This window comes from Camelus ferus, chromosome 15 (genome assembly GCF_009834535.1).
Source record: "Camelus ferus isolate YT-003-E chromosome 15, BCGSAC_Cfer_1.0, whole genome shotgun sequence".
NCBI classification, from domain to species: Eukaryota; Metazoa; Chordata; class Mammalia; order Artiodactyla; family Camelidae; genus Camelus; species Camelus ferus.
Window position 1 is genome coordinate 17,157,887 of NC_045710.1, and position 12,482 is coordinate 17,170,368.

At 43.8% G+C, this 12,482-nt stretch overlaps 1 protein-coding gene across 5 annotated transcripts in view; it reads left to right on the forward strand.

Moving 5' to 3' along the window:
• The window catches only part of EFR3B (EFR3 homolog B), an 80,755-nt gene that overhangs the window by 19,912 nt on the left and 48,361 nt on the right, over positions 1 to 12,482 (forward strand). The window contains exon 1 of one of the 5 annotated variants that reach the window (XM_032497147.1): positions 6,097 to 6,207. The exons of the other annotated variants lie outside the window; for them this stretch is intronic. The gene's annotated coding sequence lies outside the window, so the exon portion shown is untranslated. Of the gene's footprint in view, positions 1 to 6,096; positions 6,208 to 12,482 lie in introns of those variants that run through there. 5 annotated transcript variants of the gene reach the window in all.

Sequence of the window (12,482 nt, forward strand, 5' to 3'; positions counted from 1 at the left end):
TCTTGGGGCACAAATATAAGATAACTGGGTTTAAAAGTCCATGTATTTGCGAGCATTTGCTCCTGAGTGTGGAGCAAAGTAAAGCAAAGTTTCATTGTATGATCTGTACCTGAGTCACTGTCTAAATGAGAAAAAGGAAGCCCAGGCCTTGGGAATGGCTGGGAGTCAGTGTAAATTAACGTGAGGAGAAAAGTGCTTGCCTGCTTCTGGTGGCCACAGTATGCAGTGGCCTTACGCAGTTCTTTCCCCCACCAATTTCAAAGCATGCTTAAGTAAAAATTATTAAAGATTCCACCCCAAGTTTTTTCCCAATGGTGATTTAAAATTCAACCCTGGGGGCGTTAATGATGGCTGAGCTGGGACAGAAAATCAAGGATGGAAGTGGTGAACAGCCCATAGCATCCTTTGAATTAGAAATGTCCCACCACAGCCAGGAGCAGAAAGCGGCCAGTGAGCAGCAGAGAACTGGGGAAATGGGAGAGGAGAGAAGTGAGCACAGGTAAGGGGGCCAGAGGCTCAGGGGGAACAGACCCTGCTCACCAGGCTTGTAGACAAGCAAAGTCGGGGTAGAGGGGTTGCAAATATCCATACAGCGTTCATGAAAATGAAGACAAGGAGAAAACTGATGGTGGTTTGATACTTCAACAGCTCAAACTGTTTTCTCCTTGTCCCCTGTCCTAATTTAATCATAATTATCATAGCTTAGGGCCGTGATGTGGATATAGTTTAGTATATCCACATATATACCGTTCTCATTAAACACTTCATCCTAGAAATTTTTTCCATGCTGTCACCTAGTCTTTAAAAGTATGCCAATGAGGTTAGCACTTAAATTATTTATTCACATGCATTTCAGCCAGCTGGCGAAGTTTCTCTAGGTTCCTTTGTTTACAGACGTCATGGTGGTAGTGTATCCTGGGCCTGTGATTACTAGACATCTGACAGTACAGTGCGGATGCTGGAAGGCTTCTTCCGTTATTTGCCCTCCAGGTTTGTAATCAGCCTTCGGTGCACTGATTTTACTGGGCAATGTTCAGACTCTGGCCCCAACCTACCTTCTTTCTCTTGGCTGGTCCCAAGCCTTGCACATCTCTAGGGTGATGTGATATTACTGATACTGTCATCCCACAGTGGTGGGAAGAGCTTCTAATCCCATTTCCAGGACGAGTGTGGTTAGTGTGTCACCACGGACGGGGGTTGGGGTGGGGTGGGGTTGAGGGGTGGGAAAGCATCCCCATCTCCATCACTAGTTCGGAGCTCTGGACTCCTGCCCCCTCTCTGTGCTGTCAGTCACAGCCACGGGCTGTTCTTACGCAGGTTTGGCCCATCTGGCTCTTCCTTTCTCTTTCATTTCCCACTGCCTGCATTTCCCTGTGTCTTGGTGCCAGCTCCTTTTCTTGATGGCTTTCCTTCTTCTGTTGTCTCTAAACTCAGGTTCAAATGGCCCAATTAGTCTTTTTTGTTTGTCTTTGGTGAGGGGAGGTAATTAGGTTTCTTTATTTGTTTAAATGGAAGTACTGGGGATTGAACCCAGGACCTCGTGTATGCTAAGCACACACTCTACCACTGAAGCTATACTCTCGTCCCCCATTACTCTTGATGGGTCTTCCTAGAATACACTAGTTGCATCCTTTCACACCTCCTTTTCTTTTCTTTCTTTCTTTTTTTTTTTGAGATGATAGACTTTGTTTTCTTATTTTTTATTGAAGTGTGGTCAATTTAGAATGTTAGTTTCAGGTGTACAGCAAAGCAATTCAGTTATACATAAACATATATATACGTGTATATATTTTCTGTTTATTTTCCATTATGGCTCATTACAAGAAATCGAGTATAGTTCCTATTTTATATATGGTAATCTGTATCTGTTAATCCCAAACTCCCAATCTATCCCTCCCAAACCCATTCCCCCTGGTAACCACAGTTTGTTTTCTATGTCCATCACCCCTCCTTTTCAACAAACCTTCAAACAGCTGTCCCTCACCTGCAAGATAAAGTCCGGAGTCCTTCCCCAGGAGGTCAGAGCTTCTTGTGCCCTAAGGACTCGCAAGACTTCTGCTTGGAACCTCCTCTCCATCTACCCTGAGCCATTCCTGTCCCTGAAGAGGCTGTTCAAATTCTTGAGCCTTAAAAATATTCATACCTCTTGACTCAGTTTTTGGAAATCTATCCTAAGGAAATAATCCAGAAAGTGAAAAAAGCTGTAATGTATACACACTCATTTCAACGTTATTTTTAATAGCATGAAAGTATAAACAAGATGAGTGTCAAATAATACAGAAGCCATTCAGGAAATGATTATAGGTCTTCTCCATGGAATTTTAAGCCACATTAACAGTGATAATTATGATGACAATTCAGCAACAGGAAAAATACTTATGAAGTAGATGAAGAGACCAGAGCGTTCACATATATGGAGCACCTGCTGTGTGCCAGCTCACAGTAGGTGCTTTGCTCATTTCCTACAGATGAGGAAACCAGCAGAGGGCTTGGATCTGAGGTCACACAGCCCATAGTCCCAGTTTTGCTTAATTCCAAAGTGTGTTCTTTCTGTGCTATAGAACACAAAACTGTATCTACATTGTGATATAATTCCTATTTGGACTGACAATACTGAGGATGAATCTTTAAAAACTGTTTCCTGTGAATATTTTTTAAACTATTCAACAGTTTTATTGAATGCCCATTCTACACTGATAGCTAGATGCCAAAGAGCTCCCAGGCAAGCTTGAGTTCCACAACTACGTCTACACATAATCCTTTACTGAATGGTTTCTCTTGCCTGGACTGCACCTCCTCCTCCCTGACACATCCTTAAAGGCTCTGCCTAAATTCTACCGCCCCTGAGAAGTCTTCCTTAACCAACCCAGCCTAAGGAGCATGTACTTCCCTTTGAGTCGCTGTAACACATGAAACTTTCCTTGAGAAACATCAGTGCACCCAGGCCGGCTTATATTTTATTTGCTGATTGTGTCTTTTCTGTCCAGCTAGGCTGTAAGAGCCCCGAAAGGGGTTGTGGGAAGGCTCTGGCATGACACTGGCTCTTGTGCCCTCAGGAGCAGGCAGAGTCCTACGTCAAGGTCCTCTGCCAGGTACCACCTCCACTCAGAGGAGGTCTACTCTGCCTTGTTATATGCCACCTTCTAAAAAACTTCTTATTTTGAAATACAGACTCACAGGTTACTGCAAAGAAATGTACAGGAAGGGCCCCTGCACCCTTCTCCCCCAGCCTCCCTCAGTATCAATACCAGGAAATCAACATTGGTACAATCCACAGACCTGGTTCAGATTTCATCATCAATTATACATAACTTTTTTTTAATCATCTATCTTAGGAATTTTTTTTCTACTTAAGCTTTTTCTAATTTTCTTTTGCTTTATATCCCCTGCCTGACATATTTACTCTCACTTCAAATCTCTATACACACCATTGCTCCAAAGTCAGAGGGCCTTCGTTGTCTGTTCCTGGCCCTGTTCCTTGCTCCCTGCGTGATCTTGGGCAAATTAACAAGCCTCTCTGAGCTTTGGTTTTCTCACCTGAAAAGTGACAACACCTCATGAGATTTTTTAAAAACTGTGCTTAGGTTAGGCATATAATGTAATAGGCTCTCAGGAAATATCTGTGTTTTCCTTCTTCCCTCTTGCTACCTGGGAAGCCCTCTTTCTCACAATTGAATGGAATCCTTCTCTTATAAATAACGTTCAAAATTAGTCTCCTCTGACAAGTTCCCATCCCATCTCTAGTTACCTCAGCAATCCCATTCTGTGGACATGTAACATTTAATTAGAATGATCCTGATTGAATGTTCCACATTCTTGTTGCGTGTACTTTCGTTTCTATTTTTGCCTCTCAACAGTGCGAGGTATTTGAGGGCTAAGACCTCCATGCTTTAGTTTCTACACGTCAACAAATTAGATAAGAGCCTAGGTTTGGTGCCAACTGCAAAACGAGGTTAATTGTATCAGGCCTCATGGACTTTTCCCCTCCTTTTCCCCAGATTTATTGAGATATAATTGACATACAGCTCTGCACAAGTCTGAGGGGTATAGCATAATGACTTGACTTATATCTATTGCAAATTGATTACCACAATAAGTTTAAACATCCATCTCCTTATACAATTACAAAGAAAAACATTTTTTCCCTTGTAATGAGAACTGTTCAGATCTACTCTATCATTAACTTTATTTTTTTAATTTTATCTTTTATTGAAGTGTAGATGATTTACAATGCTAGTTCCAGGTGTACAGCAAAGCAGTTCAGTTATAGATATACATATGTATTTTTCAGATTCTTTTCCATTATAGCTTATTACAAGAAATTGTAGTTCCCTGTGCTATACAGTAGGGGTTTCACAGACTTTCTGTAAAGAGTAAATGAATGAACGCAGGTGAAACAGCCTGGTGCCTGGCACAGACAAACTGGAAACACCGTAGCTGCTGCTGGTGGTCATGGTGACACCTGCTCAGTTGTGTTTCTACTCAGAGATTCGTCTCTGAGCATCCGAGAGGGGATGTATGTCTACCTGGATTTGGATTTAGATTTATTTTTTTTTTAATTGAAGCATAGTTGATTTACAATGTTGTGCTATTTCTGCTTCACACTACAAGTATAAAATAAAACCAAAAGCCTTTAAGGATCATTCTTGCTCTGAAATTCCATTTTATTCTATCCTGCCCTCTGTCTCCTAAGTTAGGGAAGATTTTAATAATTATTATCATAATAATATCAATGATGACAACTGCTAATGTTCTTTGAGTGCTTATTATATGCCAAGAAGTCCTAAGAACTTCACTTGTGTTAATTTATCTAATCTTCACCACAGCCTTCACCACAGCCTTATGAAGTCAGTTCTGTTGTGCCCGTTTTGCAGATGAGTAGCCCGAGGCACAGAGAGCCTTGCCTAAATTTACACAGCTTATGAGAGCTGGAACTGGGGTTGGAAGTCAGGTTGTCTGGTTTCTGATAAAAGTTGGGATACATTTTTTTCCTGCTGTTAGCGGTTCCAAGAGACAAGAAATGGGAAAACATTCTGTTCATTTTTCTCTGTTACTCAAGCCCAGGGAAGCTCACAGTTAGTAAAGAATAGAAGCCCTGACATTAAATCAATTGGGCACATTTCTCTGTTTTTAAATCCCCATCCTCAATTAAGGTGGCAATCAGATTAACCAAGATTGGCCAGAAAGCATTGAGCGTATTGGAAGCGAGGGGGTTCCAAAAGGTTGGGCTACAGACAGCTACTGTTGTCTGTGAATTCAGACATAGTCTGGTCCAAACTGTCTCCCCAGGGAGAATTCAGCTGCTGTTTAATTCCATTTCCAATAAAATCTGTCTAGAAACTCGGACTCTGCCTCCTTCTCCAAGCACATTTGCGTCAGCACCTCCTCCTGGTCTTTCAATCTCGACTCTTCCCTGGACAACAAGAGCCAGGTCCTGGCCCCAGCAGATGCCACCTCCCCGGCACTACTGGCCCTGCAGCCACATGGCACCGTATCATTTCCTTACCACGGATAAAACTGAACCAGGCTCTCCCTGTACAATTCCTGGCTGTAATTACCAAGGGCAAATTGCTGCATCATTCAGAATAATGAAAAATTGGAAACAGCAATGAGAAATGATTAGATCAGGGCCTGGGCAAAAGATGGAATAGTAAATAACCATTAAAATGAGGTTCTGAAAAATATTTAGTGAGATGATAGATGCTCACAAGATAAGAAGAAAATGGGTTTTAACACTATACTGTATGATCCCAATTTTATGTGTATATTTAAAAAATATGGATAAACACAGAAATAAAAACTAAAACAAATACATTAAAATTTTGACAGTTATAATCATGAATAGTGTGATTATAAGTGATGTTTATATTCCTTTTAATTTTTTCCTATTTTACAAACATATACACAAGCATGTATTCCTTTTAAAATCAGGAATAAGGAAAAAGGGAAAGAGAGCAAAGGAAACCTTTTTGGTTTTCTTAAATTTTTCCCCTTTGAAATGCTGTTGATTTTTCCTTTCATGGATTCACCAGTACTTACCAGCTCTTACCAGCTCTCTCCACCCCTAGAGATCCAGCTCAGTCTTGCCTCTTCCAGGAAGCCTTCCTGGACTCATCAAACTCCAAGAGATTTCTTCAGTTTTATGGACTTCTTAGTCTCATTGTGATACATCATCAACTTTAAATGTGGATGCGTCTCAACCAGAGAGTAAGTTTTCTGATGGCAGAACCTGTATATTTTAAACTTCCTCCTGTTCCCCACTCCACCCAGCAAGTACTGTACAAAGTGCTGAGGTTCAGTTAACATCAGCTGGACACAAGACCTGGTCCTCACAGGAGGTACTTGAATCTAACACCCCTTTCTCTCTGAACTTTGTTCTGTTTCCTCCAATTCATTTGAAAGGAGTGTCTGTGCCATTAGCTGTTGGTTAAATTTTATTGTAAATTGTTTAAAAAGAATTCAGTTTGCTTTGGTAGGGATACACAAGCCCAACCCTTGCCTTTACAAAGGAATTGTAAAGCTAAGAAAATAAATATGAACTATTTTGAGCAAAAAGGCATTTTTCTTGGTGAATGGGGATACTGGCATTGATGTTTATAAAAAGGAAACCAAGGTCTGGGAGAGGAGGTGACTTCCCTGGATCTCACGCTGATCAAAGGCATCACACGTCATGACAGCTTTCCTCAAGTCCTGCTGGGCTCAGAATACTGTACCGAAGTTAGAAGGAAATGAGACCTGAGGAATTTACAGTTTATCTGGGGGGAGAAAATACGAGTCCCTGAAATAACTTAGTCTGAGCAAGCAGTGGTGGAAGACTGTGTCAGCTCATATAGTGCAAAGGATATACAGAAGTTAGGTGGCAGAGGGGAAAGTAATGCTGAGAGTTGGGGGTGTTATTAATGAAGGTCTTCCAAGGAGGACTCAGCAGGTGCCACGGTATGCCAGCATCCCCCCTCACCCCATACTCAGTGTGATGACTTCAAGGCCTCCAGGATCATGGCTCTGACTCTCAGGCTCCATCACCATCTCTAGCTTCCTTGTCACCTGAATGTCCTCTCATCTGCAGCTGTGGGGCTGTCCATGGCTGGATGGTTACCCTACTCTGCCCCTCAGATTGCCCAGCCCTCCTCACAGTTGGACTCTGATGTGGCCTCTGGCGGCTGGACAGGGGCTGTGCCAGGAGGAAGGATATGAAGACAGAATGACCCCACTGTTTCAGGACAGCTCCTGTTGAATGCTAAGTGGAAGGGTTGACATTTAATGTAACCGTGAGCCATACAAACAGCTTGGCTGTGAAGCAAACTAAATCAAGCAAAGATTTGCCTCAAAACTACCTAGAGAATGAATTGAAGCAAGGAAACTGGCCAAGTGACATTTATAAGGACTGGATATTAGGTGTCAAGTAGGTGTTCTGGCAAGGTGGCTGTGGCAGATGAGAGCACAGGATGAACCTGAGAAATTATTGAGGATATATTTTGGGGAAAGTGATGGGAGAATTAGGGGAGCCTTATGGCAGAAAATCACATGCTGTGTGACCTTGGGCAGGGCACCTAACCTCTCGGATCCTGCTTCTTTATAAAATGAGAATAATGGTACATACCTTAGTGCATTACTATGAATATTATACAAAATATTTGTGAAGTGCTTGGCCAAGTGCTTTGCGTAGAGGAGGTGGTAAACCCTTGCATTTTTTAGATATTAAAGATCAGCATGACAGGGGATGGAGCAGTGATGAGGAAGAGGAAGGAATCTATATCTAAATGAAGTAACAATGTATCTCAGGGGTCCTGGGAGATGATTCTGAGTTCGAAATAGGGAATTGGGAGGAAGTGGGCCTAGATGTTGAAAAGCATGATGTGTTTAGTGTTTGAGAATTTTTTGCTTTTTTCAGACCTCCAATCACCCTATGTAGTGGGCAGCTGTGATCAAGGGGACAGATCAGTCGAGGAAATAGGATCAGGCAAGCAGAGCAAAAGAGAAGCAGGGCTGCAGTATGTAGAAGTCATGAGGACACCGTTGCTGCCAGATGAGCAGTCCAGAGTCCATGGAGGCTGCCAGCAGCCATGAGGTCTGTTATCACCTGCTGCCAGGCAGAGAGCTGGGCCAGTGCTTCTCACCCTGGCTGTGCGTCAGAATCAGAGGATCACCTCTGGCCCCTCCTCAGAGACTCAAGGGTGATTCTGATAAGCAATCAGGCCAAGTCAGGAGCCAGCAAGCGGGGCTTGGGGGGTTTGGGGCTGGTCAGCAGCGGGCCGGAGTGAGGCAGGGGCAGGGCAGAAGGAACCCTGACCCCAGGCTACCCACTCCCCATCCCCCATACACATACTTAGAGGGAGACTGGCCCTAGTGAGCCTGGCTTCAAGAGCCACAGGTGGTGGCAACCCCAGAAGACAGGCTGAGCAGGATTCAGGAACTCAAGCCAACGGTTCTCCAATAGAAACATTCCCAGGGGAAGGTATAGCTCAGTGGTAGGGCACATGCTTAGCAAGCATCAGGTCCTGGGTTTAATCCCCAGTACCTTCATTTTGAAAAATAAAATAAAATGTAACATTATTTATATATATGAAGAAAGGGAACATTCCCCTGAGTCCTCCTAGGAGAATTGCAAGCACCTGGAGATCTTCTGCTAAATGCGGATTGCTTTCCTCTCAATCACACACTCATTCTTCATTCAGCAGATACTTTGGCACGCAGAGCGGGAGCTCCTGACCAAGCCCTCTATGCCTTATCAGAGAGCAGACCTTTATCTGCTGCTTTGATTACCTACCCAGGAAGTGTGGAGTGGTTCTCAAGGTATTCTGCCTTCTGGCTGAGATTACAAAAAATCTCTTTAGTTATATGATCCATTTCTTTTAAAGTAGAGCAGATAAGATGGTAAATAGCTTTGGCTTTATTTTCCCTAATAATCCTTTCTTGTGTTTCTTTCCTTAAATTAGGACATTGTCAGTTATGTGGCTTCATAGTTGTCTGCCCCATCTTCTTTTGAAAGTTAGTGTGGTTGCTTAAAAACAAACAAAAAAGCTATTAACTTTTTCTGTACTCCCCCTGATACCCCCCAAAAAACAAAAAAACAAGGCTATTAATTTTGCTTCCCTACCTTATTTTCCTTAAAACTGAGTGTGTAAAGAGTTAAAAACAAGCAAGCAAACAAGCTCCAGAGCCCAACATAGCAGAACAGTTTGCAGACATTTGTATACTGGTTTTCTCATGTAAATACCCTCCCCCAACCCAAATGGCTCTAAGGTTCAACTGTTAGAGATTATTTTGTTTATCTATAACATTTAAAAGATGCATATACCCTTCAGAAGACTATCGATCAGCTACTAGCATCTTGTGAATTAAATAATCAGATCACTGAGACAGGGAATTTTGATTTTTAGGGGGGGTGCTAATAAGGGCATGTTTCTGGAATCATGTGGGCAGCATGAAGTTCCCAGTAGGGCCTTAAGAAACGGGCAGAGAAATGAGAAAAAGAGAGGGAAAAGGCTTTATAGAAAAGTAGTGGGTGGGGAAATAGGAAGAAAGTGGTAGAGGGAGTGGACAAGGCAGCCATCTTCGGGGGGCTCTGCTCCTCCCGTCCCTTTTTGCCTGGAGCAATCAGGTCCTCTCTCACAGCACCAGTGGTCACTGAGGGCCAGTGACCAGCTCCAGCCCTGGTCTCTCCCATGAGCTGGAGCCCGCCTCACGACTACCTGGATGTTCCCACCTAGGTGTCCCCACTCCCCCAGCCCCAGACACCTCTGTCTCCTCCATTTCAGTCATAGGGGTTGCTGGCCTCTGGTCCTTGTTCAGGAAAGCCCACAGTCATCTTTCGTACTTTCCTCCTCTTCCTCCTCACAGAACCCCTCAGGTCTTGCTGATTCTGCCCCTTCCTCTCCTGTCTGGATAACATCACTCAGTTCGGGTGTTTGCCCCCAACCAGGGGTGATTCATTCACACACTTCTGTCTCAAATTTCTATGTCCAATCCCATCCTTCATGCCACCTCTGGACTGATCTTTGACGTCACCCACTGCTCACGAGGTTCCCAAAGCTCCCAGTTAACTTAGGCAAAACCTAAACTCTTCAGCCTGTTGTTCAAAGCTGTCCTCAGTCTGGCCTCAGCCTGGTCTTCTGTATCTTTGCTTCAAGGGAGTTAGAAAAGGATGAGCTGGGGAGATGTTATCATTTAATCCTCACCACAGCCCCTGGGAAGGAACCATTACCATCTTCGTTTTTCATATGAGGGAACTTCGATTTAGGTTAAGTAACTTATTCAAGATCAAACAGTAAGAAATAGGAAGGGCTGGGATTTCAATCTAAGCCTGTCTGACCCCAGAGCCCAAATTCTTAGCTACTGTGCTCTGGTGTTTTGCAAACCCAAAGTGTGGTCCCTGGACCAGGGCCATGAGCATCACCTGGGGCCTGGTGGGAATGCAGAGTCTCAGGCCCTGACCCTGATCTTCTGAACAGAATCTGCGTTTTAATAAGCTCCCCAGTTGACAAGTGTACAGTTACAGTTTGAAACTGTAAGGGAAGAAAAAGTTTTCCTCGGCCCTCTTAGTGTCCCTGGCTGGGTCTGAAAATTAAACTGCAAAGACAGAGTAACAGGAGAAAAGCATCCAAATCTGATTAAATTTTCGCGTGTGTGTGGGAGCCTTTACAAGAGGATAACCCAAAGAAGTGACCAGAGAAGGAAGCTTTTATACCTTTTAGACAAAGAAACAATATATTTGTGAAGAATTGACCAGACAAAGGTGTTTGGGCTACGGGTAGTAAATGGTGAAGAAATGACTAGGAAGGTAAGAGTTAGTTTCACAAGGTTTGTTTGCAGATTCCTCTGGTGACTTCTTAAAAGGAAGAATCTTCTTGTCTCCAGTAAAAGGAGAATTTATTTCCCATCTTTAGGCAGAAAAGGGAGAGCTTTTTCTGCCTTTTGCTGCTGCTTAATTGACTTCAGCTGGAGATAATCTTTATGTCAAAGAGGCATATTTTGGGGTGACATATTCTGTCTTTTTTCAAGATGCACTGCCTTGGTGGTCCTTCCTCTTCGGTATAAGCCTTCCCTAATTCGATGAGCGCTAGTGCATGCCTTCCCTGGTATAGTAGTGAAGAACATCGTGGCCTCTAGAGGTAGACCTGGGGGGTTCAAATCCTAGTCCGCCACTTATTAGCTGTGAGGCTCTAGCCAGGTTAACCTTTTGGTGCCTCAGCTTCCACATCTGTAAAATGGGGATAAAAACAAAACCTATCCCATAGGGTTGTTGTAAGGATTGGACGAGTTGATGCCTATAAAGTATTTTAGCCCAGCGCCTGGCACAGGAGTAAAGTGTCCACTGTCCTTTTCACCTCCATGAATCCTGCCCCCATCTTCTTGTCCCTCCTCTCCTGGGAAGCCTTCCCCCAACCATCAGAACTCAAGGTGATTTCTCCCTTTCTAGATTCTATGTCAAATGGCCTGGGACTTCAATTATGGAATTGTACCTTAGGGAAAATCTTCTCATAATATTGATGAGGAAACTGAGTCTCAAAGATCAAATGGGAGAAACAGGACTTGAACCTAGGACTTCTTAAACTCTAAAATTAGCACTGCTTCCAATGTACTACATTTACAGTATTGTGTACCTTTCCATTCCCACATAGTAGGCAATACATATACCTTGAAAAAAGAAGATTAAAAGTATTCATTGCAGTGGTATTTATAACAGAGAAAAGTGGGGAGATGTTGATTTGAACAAATTTAAGTCAATTTCCTTACCTTAGGAGTTTTCAGGGGCTTTAATAAGCTAATATGCCTGCAAATTTGAAATAGGAAGACTTGGTGTATCTGATTTCATAGGTTTGTCCTCAGACCCTTTCGTGAGGAATGCTTGTTAGTTACACACGATGGCGCTCTCCTGGCCACCCTCCAGTGGCCAGTCCTGTGGATCCTCTCCAGTGAGCCTCTTACGTTATCTCTTGACAGCATTTGACTCTGGTCTGCTGTGTGCACTCGTGATGTGTCATATTTGCATTGAGTCAGGAAGGTTCAGGGACACTAGCTTGGAGAAGGCGGCTGGGCAGTGACTAGGAGTTGAGGTCAAGTTATTATCTTGGACCCACAAGCCAGGGAGGGTTGATCTTCTGAAGGAACGTTCTGGGATTCTCACTTCTTAGGCCTTTGGCCCTCCTTTGGCCTTGGTTGCCATTGCTGAGTAAGTGGTCAGTGGGGAAGCCGCAGTAAGATGTACCGGCGAGCATCGACCAGCTAGCAATTGTGCAAAGACTCAGCTCGCCTGGGCCTGGCGGATGCAGAGGGGAGGGCAGCTGGCGGCTGTCCTGGGCAGAGGGCAGGAGGGCAAGTTTAAATCCTGGGCCTTGAGGCCCAAGAGGAGCAACGTGACCCCAGGGAGCTGTCCCTGTCATGAGAAATAACCCTGGATGCCAGCCAGGTGGGGTCCCTAACACCTTCTTCCAGCCAGGGGCAGGGAGGAGATAAGGAGACGCCAGTGCCGGGCCAGCCCA